The 13,778-nt window shown below is 40.5% G+C and overlaps 1 protein-coding gene across 1 annotated transcript in view; it reads right to left on the bottom strand.

Moving 5' to 3' along the window:
• nsg2 (neuronal vesicle trafficking associated 2) overlaps positions 1-13,778 on the bottom strand; it is a 59,320-nt gene that overhangs the window by 34,633 nt on the left and 10,909 nt on the right. The gene's annotated exons all lie outside the window — the stretch shown is intronic.

The raw sequence follows: 13,778 nt of genomic DNA, 5'->3' as shown, positions 1-13,778 counted from the left end.
GTTGTGGCTGGTCAGTGTAAAACACAAAATTCAGAAGCTCTTCCAAGATATTTTGACAGAGACATTTTCTTGGTCATAAAGTAACAAATCTTATGGTAATAACATTATAATATTGTGCTTAGCGCTTCCTCTACAAACAAATCCTATTCCTGTATAAAGATATGACAAGGAAGTCACCCCTCACCCCAAGTTATGTTTCCTCTGTAAAAGGCATAATTGTCATAGGAAGTTTGGACAAAGGCACATCTTTCTAACCAGCAGCAGGTTTAAGGGTTAGAAAATTCGATTCAGTTCAATTTTATTTATTCAGCACCAACACAACAGTCACCTCAATGCGCTTTATATTGTAAGCTAGATCCTACAATAATACATACAGAGAAAAACCCAACAATGATATGACTCCCTATGAGCAAGCACTTTGGTGATAGTGGGAAGGAAAAACTCCCTTTTAACAGGAAGAAACCTCCAGCAGAACCAGGCTCAGGGAGGGGCGGGGCCATCTGCTGTGACCAGTTGGGGTCAAGAGTGTCAGCTGATATTAGACAGTGTATGAGATTACAGCACATCAGTCAACTTTTCAATAATTATATTCTAAGGCAACAATGTTAGCTCTCTTATTTTGGCGCTGAATTAAACCTTGGATTTGGAAAGCTCATATCAGACACCTGTTACCGCTTACTAAGCTGTCTTGCTATTTTCTGCTGGCAGCTAGAGCAAAACAAAAGAAGCAAAAAACTGTCCCAGTAGTGTCAATTTTGCACTCCTCAAGCAAACAGGTTTGGAGCTGTAGTCCAAACACAGAGTCTTCAAAGCTCTGGTTTGCTTTCCGACTTCCAGTTGTGTTGTAGGAGGTCCACGTTCAAAACACGTGGGAGGAGAAAGCAGATGGGATTTCCTTAGTAACATAGGAATTACAGCTGAGCTTCTCTTGATGAAGATATCAACCCACGCACACTCAAACATAAAAAACAGTTTGCATTGCAAGTCACACTTCTGCAGTAGTGTCTGGCTGCACGCACATGTATAAGCAGTTCTTAAGATTGTCTGGAGGCTATATTTGCACAGTCCCCTCTTGCTAGTTTTGATTCCTCTGTGGTGCTTTTTGTGGCCCTGGTGTAAATGAACAACAAAAGAGGTGCTTTTTACCAGGTTGCGTGCACTTCACCACTGCAATTACTAAAAAGACAAAGTGTCCCTACTGTTTTTGTGCGTTTCCTGTATACTAATGCACAGAAGACAGGGCAGGGAATAGAGTACAAATGACAGAGCAGAGGAGAGCTGGATGGAGAGGAAAAAAAAGAAGAACAATGTCTCAGTGTCCTTGAGGCTAATTGTGCTGCCTCTGAGCGGCTCTCCGTCACTTTGAGACAAAGCCAGAAACTGCTGCGCACACAAACTGGCTCCACTATATGAATAACAAAGCTGTCAGTTGGCTGTAGAAACCTCTTATCTAACAGTTGAAGGCCGCAGTAGGTGTACTGAATACTGCGCATTTGATTGGACCCCTGAGGCGCTGGTGCCCCAAGGCTTTCCGCGCAGTAACACCAGACGTCAGGCTTGCCATAGTTGTAACTAATGTCTCAATTTTGGCTCAACTTTCCCATTCTCCAACTCATTTCACAATAACATGCTCGCAGCCTCTAGGCTCAAACACACCAGCGCTTTATTTTGCTTCATTACTCTTTCCCCTTCTCTAAATCTCACTCCTTTATTTCATATTACCTAATGAAGTGGCCATCAGTCAACATTGCCTCATTTACACAGCTGTTAGCTGTCAGCCAGCTCGTAGATATCCCCTGAACAAAGTGGCACCATCTCTGATCAGACAGGTCTAAATACTCTCTGGGAAACCTTAAATTTATGAACAGAAAACTCTTATTACTAACACTGGATGTAAATGTGTATAAATAATGCAGATGTGATATGAAGACTGAAAAAAAAGCAATTGCAGCTTGCATTATTATCATTGTGCATGAGCAGCCTTTTATTTCTTTATGTTAGTAGTATGATTGTGCACTTTTTTGGCAAAGCCTGCAGTGAAGTGTTTGCGATAGCAGTGAAAGTCAGGTAGGTGGCCAAAATTAAATATCTCAGCAAATATCAGATTTTCATGAAAGGCTGCTAAAGCTATTTTAGTTACCCAGCACATAAACCAATGTGGCTTTGGTGAAGCCTTGACTTTTTCTTTTTTTTCCATTTGAAGAAATAAATATGACAGCTATAAAGTGGAACACCGCAAAATGCTGTAGGGATGCTTATCAGAAGATCTTTCAACAAGCAAAGAACCATTCAGAGGTGGACTGTCCTGCTGCATAACCCAAGTGAACTTTAGCATCAGGGCACGAACTGATGATCAGACATTGTCCTTCAGGAGTTACTGGTAGAGAGTGGAATTAATGGTTTCATCACTTGCAACAAGACTTCCAGGTCCTGAAGTCTTTTTTGGTCAGCAGTGGTTTTTGCCTTGGATCTCTTCCATTTATGACATTTTTGCCCAGTCTCTTTCTTATATTAAACTAAGAACGCTGACCTTAACTGAGGCAAGTGAGGCCTTTTACATGACTTGATAGGCTGTTTTGGGAAGGTGTTCACTGTTCCAAGTTGTCTCCTTTTGTGGATAAAGGCTTTCACTATAGAGTCCCCTGAAACCCTTTCCAGAATAATAGAAGTCATTACTTTGTTTCTTTAAATCATAGTACGATCTGTTGCTCTTTTAGCCCATTTAAGGGATTTCTTGATTGAACAGGTCTGGCAATAATCAGAGTTGGACATGGCTCATAACATTGAACTGACAAGAGAGGGCAATTACTTTTTCCACATATGGCCAGGATTTTTTGTATTCACTCAGATTAACCTCTATTATTATTATTCTTTTATTATCTTAAACATTTAAGTGTGACTTAGAAATCAGGAAGGGGTCAAATATTTGGTACAGGTAGCTGGTACATGAAAAAACGTATTCAGTGGGAGATTACACAACCCATTTAGTCCCCTGTAGTTGTACTATTGTACTATTATTACTGTTCATGGTGGTACTTCTCTGTCTCAGCAGTGGTGCAGCACATCCTGCAGTTTTGGTAACATATTCCTGTAAGTGTGAAAACACAATTTTAATTTCCAGAATACCAGCGTTGCACGTTAACACCGTTTTATCTAAATTTTGAGTCTTATTTATCAGTTTGTATATAAAAAATATTTATTTTAGCTATTAATATTTCATTCCTTCTACTGCATCTGTGAATAAAATTTCAAATTAAACCACCCGTATTAAAAATACATCACCATGAGTTTTCTGTAGCTGCTTTAATATATCACTGGCAAGCGCTTCTACATCTGGAAGAGGCGGGTTAATGATTCCCCCACCTACATGGGTACAGCCTCTCCAGCAATTTCCTTTGAGAGTCTATTTACAGATATCAAATTAGTCATGTATATTTTATGTAAACATCCTGTTTCACTGTGACCTTTTAATACTTCTGTGTCTGACTCAAGAGTCACTTTTAGATCTGTAATATATCTCTGTGCAGTAAGCTGATGATTGCCTCACAATGTGACGATGGACACTTTGGTTGCCAACAGAATTTATAGATATGTGGGGTTTTTTGAAAACACACGTTTCTATATTTGAGTGAAGGAGCAAGTGATTGAATAAGGCATGAAGAAGTATATGAAGTGCATTTCAGAAAAGATGGCTTAAGCTCATCAATCTCAGCCTGCCATTCTCTCTTTGTGTCTCTCCATCGTTCCATCTCCAGTCACAGTATTTGTCATGGTCCTGCGACCATGACTCAGTGACTTTATGTTTATGTTCTTTATTGTTATTACTTTCATTATTATTCATGGCTGTTTTGGGATGGTTTGTGTTTGGGATTTTAGACACTGGGTTCTGGGTTTGTGCTCCCTCTGTTGGTCCCTGGTGTTAGTGTTCCCCTGTCTCGTCAGGTTAATCAGGTCCAGCTGTTTCCCCCACCTGTGTGTGATTTCCCAGTGTCTCTTTGTGTACTTATAGTGTGTGATTTCCTCTGCTCCTCGTCGCGTCGTCTGTGTTCATACCCTGTGAAATCCCCTGCGTGCTCTCCCTGCTGTTCTCCCTTCATGTTCAGGTTTGCTATTTCTTTGTGTAGTTTCTCCCAGTTAGTTCATCCTTAGTTCTGTTTTACCATCCCCACTTTATATTTGATATTATCAATAAATCACCCTCACACCTGAATAAGTGCTGCGTTTTGAGTCCTCCTTCCACTCTCCACACGGCCGCTGCCCCGGACCGTGACAGTATTATTATTTTTTTCTTTTTTTCAGATTTGATATCCCCTGTGGAAAAGCTGTCAGAACATTTCTTCTTTGCCCATCTTCCCAGTATGTGAGACCTGTTATCGCAGTGAATGCTGTTTCGTTTTTCATCCCTAAGAACTGAGCTGTGGGAGAGAGTTGGTCTTTGGTGAAGTTTAGCGTGGAAAGCAGCTGTAGATACATTTTTGACACCTTTGATTCTTCGGGATTCCTTGTGATAAAAATAATTAATGAAAACCATTAAAAATAGAGAAGAACATTTGTACAACATGAGTTATAACAGGATGAACTGATGTTAAAATCAAGACGATTAATATTTAATTTAAATGACAGCAGACATTCACGTTGGCACATTTTTTATCTTAACTACCGTAATTGTCGGGCTATAAGCCGCTACTTTTTGCACAAGCTTTGAACCCTGCGGCTTTTAGTCAGGTGCGGCTTTTCTATGGATTGTCCATGATTTTTGTCATATCGTAAGACGATTTGTTTTGTTTGTTCCGCTGTTGTACGGCACTACGTTGCCTGGCGGAAGGATCGGGGTTCAAGAGTGGTATGTTAGTCACATGTCCATCCGCCAGGCAACGTAGTGCCGTACGAAGTAGCGCGAAAAACAAACTTCAAAGTAGCGCTACACATTCAGCGGGAGTCGTGGATGATGAGCGGCGATAAACTTGCGAAAAGCAAGTTATGCCCAACTCCACCGGTGGATTCTGACAGCGTGGAAAAGTGTGAAAACATCCACGATCACCACCGGATTTTGAAGGGCTGGACTGCTGCATGATGGAGAGGAGGACTCTGACACTGACAATGAGGATTTCTTTGGTTTTGAAAGTGACAACGAAGGAGAGAAGCGGAGAGTGGATGACGAAGCCATCCTGAGCCTGTTTGTATCCGACACTGGAGAAGAGGACTTTGGTGGTTTTAGTGCGCAGGAAGAAGAGAAAGATGGTGGTGAATGACTGACTTTTCTTCTTGTTAAAGCCGTGTCACTGCACCTGAGCCTAAAAGGTAGTCCGAATCTATTTTTCTGGTGTGCTGTAGGTTACTGTTATGTACTACATGTGCAAATATGTACCCATAACTTGTTTTTCAAGTTATGGGTACAAACAGCCATCTCTTTCCTGACAATTCGCTTTGTGCATATTCTCTTACATATGATAAGTCAACATTGAAACACCTGCGGCTTTTAGTCAGGTGCGGCTAATGTATGTACAAAACAGGATTTTCCCCTGATTTTAGCTTGTGCGGCTAATATTCAGGTGCGCTTTGTAGTCCGGGAAATACGGTAGTTAAAATAAGGTAAATCTGTTATAACGTTACTTTTGTTTTTTACCTGCTGGATCAGCCTATATTATCTTTAAATCTATTTACATTTTTTTTAAAATAATGGTCTTCAACACATAAATACGGGGATCTCTGCAAATCTAATCTGAGTACTTCATACTACAGTGCACTTCATTACTTAAACCTGTCCAAGTCCTGGCTAATGCAAAAATGTATTCAGCGAATCAAATGGCAGGAATTCAAGTATATAAGAATTCCAGACATGGTTAAGACAACCTACTGAAATTTTAACTGAATTAAGGGAATTAATAGGGAACAAAGGTGATTTAAGTGACTGTAAACATAGCATGGTTGTTGGTACTTAACAGGCTTGGCTGAGTTTTTCAGAAATTTGTGATTGTTAGGGATTTTCCTACACGACCATCTCGAAGGTTTATGGAGAACGATCCATTAAAAGAGAAAAAGTGAGCAGTAGTTCTCTGGGTGAAAAAGCCTTATTGATGTCCAAGGTCAACAGAGAATAGCCAGACTACTTCAAGTTAATAAAAAGCCAATAGAAACTCAAATAACCGCTTGTTACATCCATGTAGAGATGTCATCAGAACTTAAGAGTAAAATTCTTTAAATGTGACTGCATTTGTTTTTATTTGGCACTGGAGGTACAGAGGCAGCAGAACATCCAGATCTGTTCAGAGAATTGAAGGTGAGTGAGTTTCAGTTTAAATTAAAAGTATCCAAAGTGTTATCTTTTTTTTGTTATCCTGAAATGCACGCTGCTATTTAGATTGACAGCTAACATTGTGAAATCAGCTTTGTGCGATGCGATATTAAATGCTTATAATAACGTGATGTAACTCTAACATTAGTAGGTTACATGGCAAATATTCTAATATTTCAGTCAGTGTCTTGTCAACAAAATGTAATGTTAAGATTTTAAATAAATGACCCGCCATCATGTTAGTGTTTTTAAAAGAACTTCAAGAAGTTCATCTTTAAGTATGTGGGATACAAATTTTGTTTTGATATCGAATTGGCTGTCCATTAATTCAACTACTGGTACTAACTATTCAATTTCTGGTATTGTGACCCTACAACCAAGATATGCAGAGGAACGTCTATGAACGCACGACATACTGAACCCTGAAGCGGAAGGGCAAGATCACACCAGGTGCTGTTCCTGTCAGCTTAAAACAGAAAACTGAGGCTACAATTCACACAGCCTCATCAAAGTTAAAAAACAGAAGAATGTAAAAATGTTGCCTGGTTTAAGGAGTCACAGTTTCTGCTGTGACGATGGTGGGGTCATCTGAATTGGCGGGTAACGAGCATGGATCATGCTTTTTATAAACAATTCAGGCTAAGGCTGTGCGATATGAACAAAATCTCATATCCCGATATAAGAATTCTATCGTTCCGATAACGATATAAATCACAAAAATGTAACATTTTCTGTAAATTCTGTGAATCTCGGGCAGCTCGACTTGCGTGAAGTGTTTCCAGCTGCGCGTCATGTAGCTGGAGTCGAGTGTTTTAACAGATGCATGAAACGATACATTTTTAGACATAAGTTGTAAATGCCGCCGTTTTCTTTGTGAGTATTTATTACACAGCGTGCTGCGGGGAAAAGCCTGTTCTAACGTTTGAGTCTAAGGTTTATTTATTTTTTGCTTCTCATCCATAAATAATCTGCTCTTTCACGTGATTCAGTTTATTTTGAAAAGTCTCAACAGGATCTTGAGCTTTATTGTGAAAGGTTTGTGGAACATAAACAAGCTGACACGTGATGCTGTTACCGTCGTTGTTGCTAACCACAACGCATAAAAACAGGCGCTTGCCCGTCAGTAGTGTGGTTATATAAAATATAAGAGAAAGAGAGAAAGAAGAAATTAATATAGCCACTACAGTGACCATCAAAAGGATGAAAAAATATTGCCGTAAACAGTTTATTTTGCGACACCACGAAACAAACGATAGCGTAAAATGAAACGATAGACGTTTTTATATCGTCATCCGATATATATTGTTATATCGAACAGCCCTAATTCAGGCTCGTGGTGTAATGGCATGGGGGGATATGTTCTTGGCAAACTTACTACCAACTGAGCATGGTTTTAACACCACAGCCTACCTGAGCATTATTGCGGACCGTATCCACCCTTTTATCACCACAGCTGTTTAGTTCATATGAAAATAAAAATCTTAATCATGGCGACCTATGAAAGAAAAGCTTTGCACCATTACCATGACCCAACAATTACTGGGGCTCAATCCTGAAAGTCTCTGTTAGCCTGTCAGAGTGAGTACTGCTGGTCCTCTTATCAGGAAAGTAAGAGCAGCTATTTGCATTCCCCAGCATCTGAGGTAGAAATCAATCTGTGGCTACACAGACAGAATATAAACCAGCAGGGCTTTAAATCCAAAGGTGCAACACTCCAACCAACCAGCAGCACTGCAGTACTGTTGGATTACACAGTGGAAAGAAAGCATGAGCCCTGAATGGCTGCTACAGTATAAAATAAACACAAAACTGTTGAAGGCTGAACATGCATACATGTATTTCATTCATTTAAATACTGAAGATAAACTGACACTGTCTATTATTTTGCATGAATTTAATGGTCCTTAGGTCTCCTTAAGGTATTCATCAACTAACTAGTGTTCAGTCAAAGCAATACCAGCTGTTCGCTCTATAGTGATGGTAAACTCACTGTTATCCTTTTTTATGCATGTTTCCCAACATGTTATGACAGATGATTGACAAAACGATTAATTTCTTCATTTGGGAAATACTCTATATGGAATCTAAATCTAATCATAAACAAAAAAAGATATCTAAATGATCCCCCGCTAAAGCTCGCTATTCAAACTGTTAAACAAAAAACAGACTGTGTAGGCTTTGCGTTTCATCTGATCTGGCCTACAGCCTCTGTGCACATCCAGCCAGATAAACGTATAAAAAATATATTTAGAATCTGTGGCGATTTGGCAAATTAACATGAGCGATGGTTCATCTGGTTAGGAGGCCCAAAGCCGTCACAACGCATAAGAAATCATCCGCTGATCCATTACTGATTTGACTGCCTGATGGAGGGTTCTCAATACCAGGAATTCCTCTTTAATTTATGAGGATAAGAACAAAGAATCGCAAAAAGAAAGAACAAGACTTGAAAGCGTCTCTGAAGTAACTGAGGGAAGTGAGAACAATAAAAGAATGAGGATGTGTGTTAAACAGGACGAGAGTGATTGTAAGTCTCTTACTGCCTTTGAAGCAAGTCTTGGTAGCTTAGCTTTGTTCTTAGAGGAATGATAAACAGAAACGATCTGCGTGTCTCTCTCAGAGGCAGTCCACCTCTTGCCACCCTCCTCTGGTTGTTGTTGTTGTTGATTTTCTTTCAAACTACCAGAAATCCAATCAAGATATTGGTGGCGCAGCAGAGGCCGTGATGCATCTCTGCCCAAATGAAATCAAATCTAATGCTTTTCTAATGCCTCAGCAGCATTTTCCTTCCATGCGTTGGTGTGCCTGTAAGTGTATGAACTTTACTGTCATAAAGTTACCCCACCCCTGCAAAAATCTGCAAATATCCCCGAGTAACCCTGTAGCCGGCAAGGTCACATACTCATCAGACAGGGATCAGGGAGAAAACAGCTGGACTCGTATTTGTAAAGCCGCTCACAACCGCACCGCTGATGTGGGGTACTAGTCGGGTCACATGGCCTACTAAAACCTCGCTTTGGCTTTAAAGGACAAAGAGAACAAAACTGGTCTCAGATCAGATTTTGAGAGAATGATAAAAGCTGATTACCAGTGAACTCTTTCTGGATAGGGCAAGTGGCAAAAACAGCAACCCAGTATTCAGTGAGATTATGAAGCCTGTCGCCGCAACGAGTCTACAGTTTCTGATTTAGACAAAGGAATGTTTTCCTACAGACACAATCAACGTCAAATAACAAAATGATTACCAGTATAGGTTCCTTACTCAAAAAAGGTAATGTATTACACTTCCTGTCATTTTTTAAACTTTACATTACTTAATGACTCCCTGAATAATGTAATTCTTTACACTACTTGTTGCATTACTGTGGATTAAGGCTTTTAAATCTTTGTGAATATTTTATTATTAATGAAGTCATTCACATCAACTGCATAAATCTGCAGCACAAATTTACAGCATTTGTAGCTCAATTTTTCAGATTTTTCAGATCAAAATAAACAGATCTGACCAATCAGACCACTGCATTTGGGAACATGTGTATTCATACCTCATGACACCAGTATTGAATATTCATCCATCCATCCATCTATTTTCTTTTGCTTATTCGCATGGGCAGCAGCCTAAGCAGAGAAGCCCAGACCTCCCTCTCCCTAGCCACATCCTCCAGCAACTCCAAGACCAAGGCACTCCCAGGCCAGCCAAGAGATATAATCTCTCCAGCATGTCCTGGGTCTGCCTCAGTACCTCCTCTGACTGGGACATGCCCGGAACACCTTGTCAGATGCTCAAACCACCTCAACTGGCTCCTTTTGATGTGGCGCAGTAGCGCCTCTAATCTGAGTGTTGGATGGCCGAACTCCACACCCTGTCTCTAAGGGCGAGGCCACCCTTTGGAGAAAGCTCATTTCTACCACTTGTATCTACGACCTCGTTCTTTCAGTCACTACCCAAAGCTCGTGACCATAGGTGAAGGTAAGAACGTAGAACGACTGTTAAATCGAGATCTCCTGCTCCCCTTGATCGTGAACAAGACTCTGAGTTACGTTAGGGTCCACTTGGAGCAGTAACTCGTACCTGACATAGAGTCGGCACTCTAGCCTTTTCCGGCTGAAGACCATGGCCTCAGACTTGGAGACATGGAAATAGTAAAATAACACAGTTTTGCCACAGACTCATAGCTGGACGTTGCTCCGGGTCAATCAGCTCTCTGAAAAAATTTTTCTCCCTCCTAAAATGTGGTCTCAGCTCTGCCAACAAGAGTTCAAACTGCCCCACTGACATCCTGAAATATGCATGAAAGCAACCGTGTTTCGGCTTCAACTCTTGGAGAAAACCATGAAATTCTCAATGCTGCTGCCTTCTCGTGAGAATTAAATGAACCCAGAATCTCGGTTTCTTCCTTTTCTTGTTTTATGTTTAATTTTATGTTGCTTTTTTGCAGCACACTTGGTGTGTTAACAATATAAACTGTCGATTACAGCATGACATGCTGGTACAAATCCCTATCCTAATGAGGACATACACATGGTCTGTCTTTGATTGTTTAACTTTTAAACCAAAGTCATTGACACAACATTGAAAATCAGCCTAAAGGGACTTTTAAGTGATTGCTACAGTGACTCTGTCCAAAAAAAGGTAGAAATGGATGCTACATGGCTACAAGTCAGACTGCTCATCACTGTTGTTGTTTATGATCAGGCTCTGGCTGCTGGGCTAGACTCTGCATACCCTCAGCTTTAATGTCACTTTGGGTTCTTTGCTAGCTTTGTGTTAGCATGCCGTGCAAATGCTTGCAAAGAGCCAACGCTGTGTTAGCAGTACAGTGCCGCTGTTTCTTTCCTGGGTGCAGCTTACATTTTACCATCATGCTCTGGTATTTTTATACAATGAAAATGAAGGTAATTCTCAGACCTATACTCCTCAAAAGTCAAACACTGCTCCACCATTTTCTTCCTCCCTGCTAAACTGAAAACAGCCTATTATAGTGCAGGTGTGCAGGAAGAAAAGGGCACATTTTATGTATTTGTGTGCAAATAGTGAAATAACGTAATGTTATTTAATCAACGTGTGGTACTGAAAAAAATAGCAATGTGATTACTTTGTAATCTATTACACCCGACACTGGTGATAACAACGAGAAACAAGCTGTCTGGTCCTCTGTGCTTTCCAGAGCTGAATAGCATAGATTCAGCTTAATGTTATCAGTCTGACCCACAGTTTGACTGCTTTGGGTCTCATGTGCAAGATTGGTGGCTTTATTCAAATCAGGAACTCCAAAGAAAAGGGACTCCAAATGAATTATAAAGTTGTTGCATAAGAGCTTAAAATATAAACAGATGAATTTTCTAGAGATTTCATAAAATCTGATGTCTAATTAAATATTTCATTATTTCTTGGCCTCTCTTGCATTCATGCATCACTTACCAGGAGGAAAATTCTCACACTTACAGCTCCAAACAAATGCTAAGATTAAGCAGCAAATTGACCTTTCCGACTCCCACACTGTCCTGACTGTTAACAAACGGATCCACTTTCGTTTGCATAGTGATAGATTAAAAGCAACACACACACACAAAAAAAACTTGCCACGGTTTTGTTTGCTTAGTGTCCGAATGCACAAATGAGCACAAAATAAATGAGCACACGGAGGGGCTGAACTAACAATTTTCCAGTCCTGGGAGCAAGCCGGCAAAATCTGCATCAGCTGTCAGCAGATTTATCCAAAAGCAGCAAGCAAATGCAATCTTTGTGGATGCATCTCCTGAGGCATGTAAAAACTCAAAAACAAAGCCAAACAGAAAAAAAATTACATTAAAAAAAACAAAAAACTGCAAGCCATCCTGTTTGACCTCTTTTCCTCTTAAATGTCAACAGCAATAAGTCACTGGATGGGGACTTATACTCAACTCAGGTTATTCTCTCTGTCAGTCTCCCTTTTCAGGTAATCAATATAAGACATATTTGTGTAGTCACACAGTACAGTAATACAGCAATGAGTGTGTGTGTGTGTGTGTGTGTGTGTGCGCGCGCGCGTGCAAAGGCAGCTTCATCTACAGTACGTAGCAGTGTTGGTGAATCTGCTGGGACTGATTTAATCAGAGTAAAATGACTGACAGCTCTACTAAGAACGCCGTTTCACAAACTGGTGACAGAGACGACCTGTCACTCACGCACACGTACGCGCCGCCTTTGTTGTAAGTATGCGCTGCTAGAATTCCCGCAAGCACAACCGTGAATGAAATTGCAAGTGTGTGCGCATGTGTGTGTGTTAGCACAGTGAATGGCAGGTCTCCTGAGTTAACAGGTAAATGAAATGGAAAGCGACTGTGCTTCCCTCAGCAGAATCCGCGCTGTGGGGTTCAGGCTGTGCTATCTGTTTCGCCTCGCAGCAGGCCAAACGGGAGCTCGTTTCATACGGTGGAGTTTTGTGTGTGTACGCTCAAAAATTTTAACCCTTTGTTAACGCATTTTTCAAAAAACGGGGTGACCATGATATGAAGAACACAAGCACAGCTAAACTTCAAATTTAAACACACAGCATAAGCCTCTTAAATTTGCCACATACAGTATAAACGTCCGGAGAAATGACATCTCCCTTAATGGGAATATTCCAGCTATGGAAGCCAGACACTTATTAACATCGTCAGCTGTTATGCAGCAACATTTTCACTCATTTGTCATCGTATTTCTGGCCATTGCTGGCTGTGTAGCTCCAATATTGACTCTCTCTGAGCTCAGATGTTCTCCAGAGGGAAATATCCAGCTCCTAAATGCTCCACTCTACCACCAGTTAGTTGCTTCGTGTCTGTCATTCAGTGATGTGAATAAAGTACATTTGGTTGTTAGAGGCTTTTCACTAAAAATGGCTAAACAGCAACTAAATAGGGGGGATTAATCATGCCATAAAGCTTCTTACAGCTACACATGAAGCTGATAGCTCTCTGTTGGTTTACCAACTCCAATAAAATACAAAAATATGGAGTTACAGTCCAAAGTTATGGATTTATTTCTCAAAATGTATCTAATTTGATTTGTTTTTACTTCTACAAGTCATTGGTCACTTGGTGAGAGGAGAAATATGGATTAATATAGCTGAAAAATGTTCATCCTTACATCCAAACAGCGAAACAAACAATCCACAATAAAGCTTTCATGTGTGCAAAAAGTGACAATGAGCTCGCCTTGCTGCCTAATTCCATTAATTCTTATAATGCGCAATCAGTGCTGCTCTCTCTTCCAACCCGGCACATACACCAATCGGCGCTGCACTGCCACCATGGTAACTGGATTAACGAGCTGCGGCGCAGTTACTATGGGATGTCAAGATGACAAATGACAGTCTGTCTGGCACCAAATCTGTCTCCTAATCTCAGCTGGAAGACAAAGGACATGGCTGGGAGACAGATAAGATGAATGAATGTGTGAATAAATGGAGAAAGAAAACATAATACACACACACACACACACACGGATGGCAAATAAAAG

Source organism: Aulonocara sp. 'chitande type north' Nkhata Bay, linkage group LG10, assembly GCF_057382095.1.
Source record: "Aulonocara sp. 'chitande type north' Nkhata Bay isolate Kocher_YH1m ecotype deep benthic linkage group LG10, A_spYH_male_GT1.1, whole genome shotgun sequence".
Taxonomy (NCBI): domain Eukaryota; kingdom Metazoa; phylum Chordata; class Actinopteri; order Cichliformes; family Cichlidae; genus Aulonocara; species Aulonocara sp. 'chitande type north' Nkhata Bay.
This window is presented reverse-complemented; position numbering and strand designations above follow the sequence as displayed.